Below are 11,901 nucleotides of genomic sequence, written 5' to 3'. Positions count from 1 at the left end.
CTGCCTCACCGCCTCACCGCCTCACCCTAACTAACCCTTACCGCCTCCCCCTAACCCTCCCCGCCTCCCCGCCTCCCCAGGGCAGGAGTGACCGGAAGTGGGCACGGCAGCCGCTTTACAGGCTGCAGGTGAGTGAAAGGACCCAGGTCGGGAAAACAGGCCTGGAGGGGATTCTGCCCGGCAACCCTCAGGAGCCAGCAGTGAGGGGACACCTCTTCTGAGGCGGGCTTTCTTGAAGGCCGTTTCAGTGACCCTCCGAGCCCTACTCTATGGAGCAGGGGATTTGCCACCAGAACACAGATCAGGACTTTCTACCTCACTGGAGTGTCTCGTGGCTCTGTCAGGTTTAGTGCAGCCCTGCGAGTCAATAGGTCCTCCCAACTTGTCAGCCTTTGCCTGTGGTTCTTATCGAGGGGTGGCCTTGCCCTTCAAGAGACAGTTAGCAATGTCTGAAGACATTTTTGTTTGTCACAACTCAGAGTGCTCCTGGATCTAGTGGATGGAGGCCAGGGAGGCCGCTAAACATCCGACGGCGCACAGAGAGCCCCCACGACAAAGAATTGGCTGGCCCCTGCTGTCACCGGGGCGAGGCTGAGACGCCGTGGGCTATATCCTAATGCCAGCAGCCCTCTCCAGGAAAAGCAGCACCGTATTTGTAAAATGCATACAGTAGCTAGTATTTTTTTTCTTCTAGCCTAGAATATCTTTTTTTTTTTTTTTCCAGCCATGGGAAAGATTTTCTTTCAATTTATTTTTTTTTTTTTAAGTTTTTTTTTTTTTTTTTTTATTTGAGACAGAGAGAATGAGATACAGAGACCATGAGAGGGAGGAGGGTCAGAGGGAGAAGCAGACTCCCTGCGAAGCAGGGAGCCCGATGCGGGACTCGATCCCGGGACTCCAGGATCATGACCTGAGCTGAAGGCAGTCACTTAACCAACTGAGTCACCCAGGCGCCCTTTCTTTCAATTTAATAAGGTGGAGTAGGATGGTCTAGAAAGACCCACTGTATAGCTATACTTTCAAGAAATTCCTTGGCATTCTCGATATTCTTAGATCTTTCTGACAAGTAAAGGGTTGATAATGTGAAAGTAGCTTTGGAAATTGGAATTGCTTATAAACTTTATAAAGGACTCATGAAGTCTCTTATAAGTTGCTGCGATTTTTTTTTCTTTGTTTTGTTTTTTTGCAGAGTAGGTAGGGGTCAAGAAGTGGGTGAATCTTTAATGCATTTTCCCGTAGAAACCATGCTATAAATGGTGGCATCCCAGGTTAATCTCCAAGAATTGGCTTCATCCATAGAACAACAGAAGTACAGGGATGATACAGTGGTTGCATTCTTACTGACTTCCGTGTATAGGATGGTTTTCATGAGGAAATGGATTCTAAGCTGCAGCTCAAGCATCAGGCCCAGTAGTCAGAGGGGCTTTCAGATAATGGTTGATGCTACTGAATTCTGGGGCCACCTGGAGCTGGGCACATCGCTGCCTCATATGAGCAGGGTTCCATTAGCAAGGAAGAAAGGAGAGGTTAGGTGGGAAACCAGCAGTGCCTGCCGTGGACGCGTCTAGCGTGTGTGGGTTGGTAGTTTGGTGGATCTGGGGTGGAATTGTAGTTCTAGCATTTCCTGCCTGGATGGCCTTGGAGACGTTGCTGGATCTCTTTGAAGGTCTTTCTACATTTGTAAAATAGAGATGATAAGAATGTCATGGTGAGGATTGAATGACAGTAAATGCCTGGAACATAGTAGAAGCTTAATACAATGTCGGCTTTCCCCCTTCCCGCTGCATACTTTCTCTCTTATCAATCAATACTTGCTTGGTACGACATCACGTCTTTAAGAATGTCAATATTTGCCCAAGGTCCAGCTACATCCTTAAAATTGCTGCTAACTTAGAACCTCCTGGGATGGATGGAGCAACCTCACAACTTTTGCAACCAGTGAGCTATCGAAAAGCCTGGTGCGTAGTGGGCAGCCACTGAACAAGGACAGTGAAGCTGATCTTGGGAGGCTCCGCCGTGCCTTCAGCTCATCATGGTGTGGAGAGGTAAGGGAACATTGGCACAGCCAGAGGCTGTGACATCATCTCTCCTTGGCTGTCACCTGCCATCCCCTGCACACTGCTGAGCTAACACTGGGATGGGACAAATTGAAACTAGGGATGTGCCTGGCCATGCAAGCTCACTCATCCCTCTTTACCTTGTCAGGATTTCTTTGATCCGAGTGAAGCCCAACAGGCATCATCTTGGAGAAGCAGGGACTCTGGAGGAGTTTGGGAAAGACCACCTGCCACAAGTTTTTGCTGGTAGCTTTCTGTGACCCTTCCTTACGAATTGTATTTACATGAGAGAATGACAGAAGAGCAGTTAATGTGATTTACGGGAGTAGATTCCATGAGTAGATTGGAGGTCTGGGGACATGAGCTCTGAAAGGCCACAAACTAACCTGAACTCCCCAGAGGCCTAGGACAAGCTGTGTTTTTCTCTTTTTCTCTTGTTGGAGAGTTTCTTCCATCTGCTTTTTTTTTTTTTTTAAGATTTATTTATTTAATTTTAGAGAGAGAGCATGAGCAGGAGGGGCAGAGGGAGAGGGAGAGAATCTGAAATAGACTTTGCACTGAGCATGAGGCCCAGTGCCGGGCTCGTTCTCACAACCCTGAGATCACGACCTGAACCAAAACCAAGAGTCGCACGCCTAACCAGCTGCACCACCCAGGTGCCCCTCTCCCATCTACTTTTGGAGGGAGGAGTAGCATTGGTTCAATATCGCCCCATCAAAGGTGTCGTTCAGATTGTGGGGCTCCGTTTGAATCCTGCCCAGTTAGAGTCACACTGATGGGAGGGGATGGTGCTGTAGGAAAGGCCCCTATTTGGACTCCAGGCATCTGTGTTGGAATTTCTCTAATTGCTGTGTGCCTGGGGGCAAGTTGTTTAACTTCTCACCCTCTCCTTTCCCTCATCTGGAGATGAGAGGGTTGGACCAGGTGGGCCATAAGGTCCCATCAAGCTCGGCTGCAGAGACTCCCCACTGCGGGACTTCAGTGTCCCCACACGCTGTATCATTCAGCGGGGCAAACGGAGGTAAGTGGGGGTGGGGACTGTGCTTGAGAAAAACATTGTTATTTTTGTTCTAGTTTAAATTCTGGGATACTAAGCTAAAATGGCAATGACCTTGACCCAGCCTTCCTTTTTTATTTTCCTTTCGCATATCTCTGCCATTCCCTTCTCTGAGCCTCAGTTCACTTACTTGTACAGTTGGAGTAGTCACACCCACCGCATGGGGTTGTCACGAGATAATGTGTTTAAAGTATCTTGCACATTAGAAGGCACTTGAAAAATGGTTGATATTAGTATCCTTTTATTATTAGTGTTATAATTAGCTATTGGGCTGGGATTATTGCACGGAGTCCTAATGGTCAGCCCTGGGGCTGTTTCTCTCGGTTCCTGGGCCCCAGCTGGCTTCCTGATTCGGTGTTGGGAAGACCCAAAGCCCATTGAGCCAATTCTATATCCTTTTGGTCCACTATGCAGCACCCCCAACTCCTCCCCCCACCATGGAATATTAAAACAAATTAATCCTATGGTCTCCCATACAGATATTTTGTTTCCGTACAGCAAGAAAAGCTTTGTATTGACTTTGAATGGTATTCTTTGATATGTTGGCAAGATGCTGTTGTTTGAATAGTATCTTACAATGGCTTCTGTCCCCCTTCCAGGGGGAGAAAGCAGTATACACCAGGTTCCCTCAGCTGGAGGAGGAGCGAGCATTTGATAAATCCTTTCGTTAAATGCTTTGGATGGCGGTCCACAAACTTGCAGAAAATGAGCCCTAAGTCAGGCAAACCAGTGGAAGGGATTTGATGGTCGCTGGCTGTACCTTGGGCAGAGCTGCCCTGCTCCTTTGTCAGAAGCGTGGCCCTGGAAAGAGTGTCTTTCTCTAAAAATAGAGCAGTTGGAGGCGTGGCTACCCCAGCAGAGAGTCTTCCCGGCAGCTTCGCGAAAGGCCAGCTGATAAAACTTCCACTCCTGGTGCCCCAGATGACTCACAGCTGTTCTCCAGACCAAAGGGCCCTGGGGATGCTGGCCTCGAGCCACATGTCAGGTGCTTTTCATCAAACACGACGTGGGAGGCAGGAGGCGGCGTAATCAGCTGGGAAGTCTTGCCAGTCCTCTAGAAAGGATTAAGAAGGGTTGGCAGCCTGAGCTGGAAGCACATTCCAAAGCCCGGTGATCTCGGTTCACTTTACATGGGCAATTTTTTTTTTCTTTTTTACTTCTACCAAAAATTGGATTTTTCTACCATCAGAAGTTGGGGGATAGTATAGTATAGTGGTTAAAGAGGTGCACTCTGGAGCCAAACTTCCTGGGTTTGAAGCCTGGTTTCTTTTTTTTTTTCATTAGTAAACTTTATTTTTTTTGGAGAAGTTTTATGGTCATAGAAAAATTGAACAGAAAGTACAGAGAGTTTCTACATAGCCCTGTCCCCACACAGGCACAACCTCGCCCACTGTGGACATCCCACACATGGTGGTACATTTGTTAAAATCAGTGAGCTCACACTGACACGTCCTTGGTACCCAAAGTCCAGAGTCTGACTGGGATTCACTCCAGGGGTTGTACATTCTATGGGTTTGGACAAATATATAATGATGCATCCACTATTGTATCATACGGAGTAGTTTCACTGCCCTAAAAATGCTGTGTTCTGCCTACTCATCTCTCCCTCTCCCCTAACAGGGGACCACTAATCTTTTTTTATTCCTTTAATATTTATTTATTTATTTAAGACAGAGTGCGTGTGTGAGCAGAGGGAGGGGAGAGAAAGAATCCCAAGCAGACTCCCCACTGAGCATGGAGCCCCACTCGATGCTCGATCCTAGGACCCTGAGATCATGACCTGAGCTGAAATCAAGAGTTGGACTCTTAACTGACTGAGCCACCCAGGCACTCCAGGCAGCCACTAGTCTTTTTACTGTTTCCATAGTTTTGCCTTTTCCAGAGTGTCATATAGTTGGAATCACTGTCTGTTCAGATTGGCTTCTTTCACCTAGTAATACCCCTTTAAATTTCCTCTATGCCTTTTCATGGCTTGATTGCTTATTTCTCTGTAGTACCAACTAATATTCCAGTTTATTCATTCACCAATTGAAGGACATCTTGGTTCCTTCCAAGTTTTTGTATTTATTTTTTATTTTTGGCAATTATGAATAAAGTTTTCAACTTCTTTGTGTAAATGCCAAGGAGCATGATTGCTGGATCATATGGGAAGAGGATGCTTAGTTTTGTCAAAAACTGCCCACTACCCAACGGTCTTCCAAAGTGGCTGTACCATTTTGCATTCGCACCAGCTATGAATGAGAGCGCCTGTTGCTCCACATCCTTGCCAGCATTTGTATTGTCAGCGTTCTAGATTTTTGAAACTTTTGATCACCTGAGGCAAGTCACTAAGCCTTGGTTTCCTAGTTTGTAAAATCTGGAAAACAGCACCTTTATTATTGGGTTGTCGTGAGGATGAAATAAAGCCACCCACATAAGGTGTGGAGGACAGGGCTGGGGTATGTACACTCTCAATAAATATTAGCTGTGACGTCCGGATTAGGTCAGATTTCTGTTCTCAAAAGCCTTGAGATTCTTGGGCACAAAATGATGTTTATGTTGGGGGTGGATTGCACGTAACAAGAGTCAGCCCTGTGCTGTTTCCCACACTGAGGACTTCATGTTGGGTCTCATTCGTATACTACTACACAGTACATATCCGCCTTGTTCTCCATTTTCAGGTGAGGAAGTTACAGCCCAGAGAGGTTGAGCTGACTCAGCTAAAGTCACCCAGCTAAGAAGTAGAGTCGGGTGAGACTTCAACATGAGTTCATGGGACACCAAGGTCCAACAGTAAGCCCCTTGCGACACTGCCTCCCTCCCAACCTGGTCTCCCTGCCAACCTGCCCACACCTTTGGCTTGGAAATTTAGATTTACAGGGTCTTAGTCTTTCCAGACCATTCTTTGGTTAAGTCAGAAGTCAGGTTCCCATGTGAGTATTAATTGCACCCCAAACTTGACACATCAAAATGATGATGTTGAAGTTCAGGTTGTCTGTTCTGCTCTTCTGAGGGCTCGGCCAGTCTCTAGTGTTCGTCCATGTTGCTGCATGTTTCCCCCACCTCTTCATGTGGCCAGCTCCCACTCGCCCTCAGGGCTTGGCTACAATGTGATTTAATGCAGTGGGACTTCTGGGTCAGGGGCCCTCTTTTGCTCTTTTAGTGCCTTGTCTTTTCCCCCATTGTAGCTCTTGTCACTCTGTATTACACTTTCATGTCTGGCTCCCCTACTAGGCTGAGCACCATGAGTGCAGAGACTCTAGTGGTCTTGCTCGCTGTAGTATGCCCAGCCCTCAGGACCGCACCGGGCACCCAAGGTGGGGTTAACAGGTATTAGTGCAATGAATGACTGAATGACTGGGCATAAGGGGTTGGTGCTGGACTGCAGCACTGGGTTTGGTGGTTTCTTTTTCCAGGCCCAGTCTGGGACACCAGCATTGACATCCCTCCTCAGACATTCATCATGGTGTTTGACTTGGGCTCATCCAACTTCTGGATCTCTTCTTCCTATTGCAACAGCAAGGCGTGCAGTAAGGAATGACGTAGATAGGGGTGTTTTAACACTTAGGTAGACTCTTGAGCAGTACAGCTCTTCTCCCCAACTCACTCTGTGAGCAGGGCATGAATCCCCAATGGGCTTAATCCATTCTGTGGCCCCTTATATTCTTGGGAGGGGGTCCCAGAATGACTTTCCTGGGGTTTCAACTGGAGATAAATCAGTCGGTACATGGTGGTTTGGCCATATTTGTTGTTAAAATGTAAACATATTGCTATATCAGTTGGTAAAGAACCATTGCCCAGAGCCTGCTGAGGATTCTCCCCAATGCACCAGCTTCTCTGGCCCCTCTCCTGAGACCCCTTACCTCCCCACAATCCAGGAAACAGAGTGGTGTAACAAGAGGCTCTCAAAACCCCGTTTCAGCTCCATGGCTGGTGTCATACTTCTTCAGTCTGAGTTTTTACATAATTTGAGTATTACTCCTGGTAGAGTCCTTTCTGTGTTCTTAGGAAATGGTCCAGGGAGGAGGGGAGGAAGGGCTGGAAGAGCAGGAGAGGATTCAGGCAGTAGGTCTATTTCCCCGGCATTTGCATAGAACTTAGGATGTGGGAATTTGGACATTCCACATGAATGATGAGTGGTCTCCTGCTGCCCTCTGTACAGACATCTGCTCTCCACGCTCCTTCAGGAGTCACCTATCTGGAGAAGGTTTCTAGAACAATAGCCACCATTTATTGAACTTTTACTATGTGCTTGCTACTCAGATGAATGTCCACTGACCTCTCCTCACAACTCTGGGGAATCTGAACAGTTACCCTGATCTTCCAGATGAGGAAACAGGTCTGAGAAGTTCAGCAGTGCTCAGGTCATTGAGCTGGTCAGGGGCAGAGTTGGGAGTCTGACCGAAGATGCCACAGCTCCACAGGGACTGCCCTGGAGGGGAATAGCTTCGTTCTAAGGTAGAGGCACAGAGGCTTCTGGCAAGGAAGAGCCACTTTCCAGGAAACTGCAGAAAAGTGAAACAGGTTGATGGAAGAGGGCTGCCACACGGCCACATCCCTATGGCGGCCAGAGGGAAACTCGCCAAGAATCCCAGGCCCTGAGATGGCTGCCTGGGGGATCCCCCTGCTCAGAGCCTCCGTGCTAACCTCTGCTGGAAGTGAGCCAGGCATCAGTCCCCAAAGTTCACCCTCAACACCTGCCCTGAGGGCAGTGCACTTGGCCGACTGGCCGTGTGACCTGTCCTGAGGTTTCCCACGCTCATTCTCCATAGCAACCCTGGCTCTCTGGGAAGCGCACTTGGGCAGGCCGGGATATTATAGAACTCCTGGCCGGGAACTCTAGGTCAGATTCTTCCTGGAGGTCCAAGTACATACCTGTTGCTTTGACTAAGAAATGTGAAAATCTCATCTGAGAACAGAAAATTCTTGAAGAAAACAAATCTTTAAGAATCCTCTTCAGCGAAGAATTTACACTACACCTGATTTCAGTTATTAAAAAAAGATGGAAAGGAGAAAAAAAAAGGAAGCATGTTAAAATGCTAACAGTTGTTCTGATGTGGGGGGATGTATTTGTCTTTCCAATTTTTCCAAAATAATGTGTTTACTTTTACAAGGAAAAACATACGTGCTTAAATTCCCCCTTTCTTTCTGCGGTGGCTTATGTCTATCTTGAGGCATTTGAAGGGGATGACCAAGAGTAGAGCAGCCAACCAGCCAAACTTCCTCTTCGTGACTTTGAGAAAATCATCAATTTCCTCATTTGGAAAATGGGAAAACAGTAGAATAGTGGGCTTGGTAAGATTAGGATGAGCATTAAATGGGATTATCTGGGTAAAATTTTTATTAAAAGTCTGGCTCATGGTAAATGCTCATGATAAGTGGTAGTCATTATGCTCACTAATTGACTCCGGATGGTATTAGTTACTCTCAGGAGCATCAGTGTTATTGTGACCAGCAGAGGGCACTCCTGGCCCCGGGAGTCCTCCGGACGGTGGGGACAACAGGATTCCACTATCATGAGCCTGTCTTAGGTAGATGGATGTGAGGAGACAGCACACAAATGCCCCTGCCTTGCTCTCTGGTCTCGAAGTTCCCAGCCATGTGCTGAGATAGAAATTTGTGTTAGAGTTGGAAGTGGCTGACCTTCTCTAGCTGTAATAGAAACTGACCATGCTGCTCACAGAAATGCATATGTGATGGATTCCAATCTTTCCTGTGGAGTTCCCTTTGGCAAAGAGGGCAAGCATTCCTCCCTTCAGGACTGGAATCTCCCAGGGATAGTGGGGGTAGAGAGTGGCAGATGAGTGAGTTTGGGGGTTCTACTACTTGGGTTGAGTGGGGGGCAGAGGAGAGGCTGATGTTCTACTGGTCACTGGCTCCAGGAGGCCATGTAGAAAGAGGGCCACACTCTCTGTGAGTTGGTGACTCCACTATCTCTCTCCAGCCCTGACCTCTCCTCTAATCTCCAGACTTGTCTGATATCCAGTTGTCCACTTGATGTGTCTACTTAGATGGGGTTAAATATTCCCAAAATATTCTATAATGTCCCATCCATTCAAGAAGAGAGGAGCAGTTGGATCTGAGGGGCCTGCAAGATGTGGTGAAGGCTGAAGCTCCCTAGCTCTGCTCAGGACAGTGTGTCAGACTTTTTTACTGGGGCAGCCTTGCCTTCTCTGTCCCCATCCTGATCTACCTCCTCACCCTGACTAACATCCCCTGGCACCGAGCACACACACCTGTGGAACTACCTCCTTGATCTCAGATAACACACTCATCTTTATTACATTGTTTTCCCTCCTGATAAGACACTTAGCTGCCAATTTCTTAGATTTTTCTCTTTGGTAAGCAACCCATTTGAAGAAATTTGAAATGTGAACCAAAGTTTTAAGAAACAAATTATGTGTGACTAGGCTGTCCTTAGTTCCAATCTGGTAATGCCCTTGGATTACAGGAGGGGGTGTTTGTCTGCTATTCAGAATAAGGAGGAGGCAGACCACATAAGGCACTGGGGTTATTGAGTGGGCCTGGGAGATTATGTGGGATACCCCTCTTCGTTTTTCCTTTTCCCCCACACCACCCCATACTTCCTTTATTTTCTCCTTTATCATCTTAGACCAGCAACCCCGGCCCCTAGTAAGCCTCCTTCCCACCCGAAGCCCTTCCATGCTTTGGAATGCCTTCCTCTGGTCTCTCATGTTCAAGGCCCTCCCTGGTGGCAGGACTGGGGTGAGGATGGGGCTGGCAGTGCTATTGGGCAGGTGTCCTGAGGCTGATGGGGGTGTCCTGTGCCCTGTGACTAGGACCTGGTTTCAGGAAGGAACTGCCTGGCCAGTGGTCACTCTTGGGGTGAGTGTAATTTTCTTCTTCTTTTTGGCATAAGATTGGGCCTCCAGAAAGGGGCACACTGATTTGGGGTGACTCAAATTGTTTAAACAGAGAGGGGCCCCGCACATCCTAGTTGTGGCCCTGGTTACTCTCTAGTCCTATGTCCCAAACTTCCTCTCCCAGAGGCAATTTCTAGTGCGCCTGAGAAACTTCAGCAGCCCTCACAGATAAACATCACGATGAGCCTTGGTTTAGGTGGGTGAAACTGGAGGGTCTGACCCGGGGCTTCCTGAAGTTCAACATGCTAAAATGCTGCCACCTGGAGGCAGGTCCAGGCCGCACTGTTGGAGAAACACCCCCCTTTTGTCCCCATCTTGGACCTTTGCCTCTGCAAGTGGAGTTTGCTATATGCTTTTGTCAACTCAGTTTAAGGCAGGACATTGAAGAAATTTTGTACCTCTATTTTTGACTCAGGAAAGGAGTCCTTTTTATACCTTCGGGGAAAAAAACATTAAACATTCTCACATCTTACTTTTGCTCTAAAGTCAGGCCCACTTCATTAAATAATAATAAAGACAGTTAGCAATTATGGAGCCATAACTTTGCATCAGGCCCCTTGTTAATTGCTTTACATCCACTATTTCATCTGATTTTTAAAACAACCCAGTGAAGAAGATACAGGCATCAACGCCATTTTATAGTTGTTGAAATAGAGGCTAGAGCAGGTCAGGTAACTTGACCTAGGTCACACAGCTAGGAAGTGTCTGGGCCTGCCTAGAACCTGTCCCCCAGCTCTTATTCACCATCCTATTTAATACTATGGATATAATAATGGCAGCAAACATTTATTATGTGCTTACTATATGACACACAATATACTAGGAGTTTTGTCTGTATCAACTCATTTAATACTAACAATAACAGGCATTACAATGATCCCCATTTTATCTCCGAGGAAACCAAGCCACAGAAAGGTTAAGTAACTTCGCAAGAGCAGCGGTGGATCCAGAATTCGAACCCACACAATCTGCATCCAAAATTTCACATTCATCCCCTTTATGTTCTCTTCTTGACAAAAGGTGATTAGGCCACATTTGAAGTTGCGTTTTCTGAGTGGAACATGTAGTAAAAGCAAGAGCTCCCTTTGCCCCTGCACCCCTGGAGGAGACCACTGATTTGTCTCCCGTCACTTCCCCGGGGCCCAGCAGAAACATGCGTGTCCGCTGACACAGACACGGGAAAGGTGTGAGCCCTGGTTGTGGGGGCTGGGCAGCTGGGGTGCCCACGTGACCCCTGTCCGCTCGCTGGGATCCCTGGAGGCCCTGAGGGAGGGGATTGGATACCAGCGGCTTGCAAGTTCTCCATGTCGCCGCCAACTCTGGACAGTTCTGGATCTTAGCAGCGTTGTTTATAGCAGAATTGCACTGCCCGTGTGTGTGGGGGGGTAACAACAGAGTGGGGTTTGCAAAAGCCATGCGTGGGGGTGGCCTCAGGTAACAGAGGTGAGGCAGCTCAGAAAACCGCCCTGGTGGCTGGGGGGGCTGGACCCGACCCCAAATGTTGACGGGAAACAGGGAGAGGCTCCTTTCTAATCTGATGTTGGTCTTCTTACTCTTTGTTCTCCATCTCCTCAGGGCCCCCCACAGGCTCTCTGAGTGTCCCTTGAAGTATATTCTGAGGAAAGTGACTCTGGACTTGGTGTTAGCTGAACACAAAGCCAGTTCCTTATGGCTTTTAGAGGTTTGTTCTCGGCCATCCCTTCCCCACACCAACAGGGTTTACCAACTAGGGCTTAGCTGTTTATTCTTCTACAAGTAGGTAGACCTGCCCTTTTCCTTACAGGGGTGAATCTAGCTTTTAAAAATTACATATTCTTGGGGCGCCTGGGTGGCTCAATCGTTAAGCGTCTGCCTTTGGCTCGGGTCATGATCCCAGTGTCCTGGGATCGAGTCCCACATCAGGCTCCCTGCTCAGCAGGGAGTC

Source organism: Mirounga leonina, unplaced genomic scaffold, assembly GCF_011800145.1.
Source record: "Mirounga leonina isolate KUSES-001 unplaced genomic scaffold, KU_Mleo_1.0 Mir_126, whole genome shotgun sequence".
In the NCBI taxonomy this organism is placed as follows: domain Eukaryota; kingdom Metazoa; phylum Chordata; class Mammalia; order Carnivora; family Phocidae; genus Mirounga; species Mirounga leonina.
The sequence above is the reverse complement of the archived record's forward strand: the minus strand, read 5'-3'. Positions refer to the sequence as shown.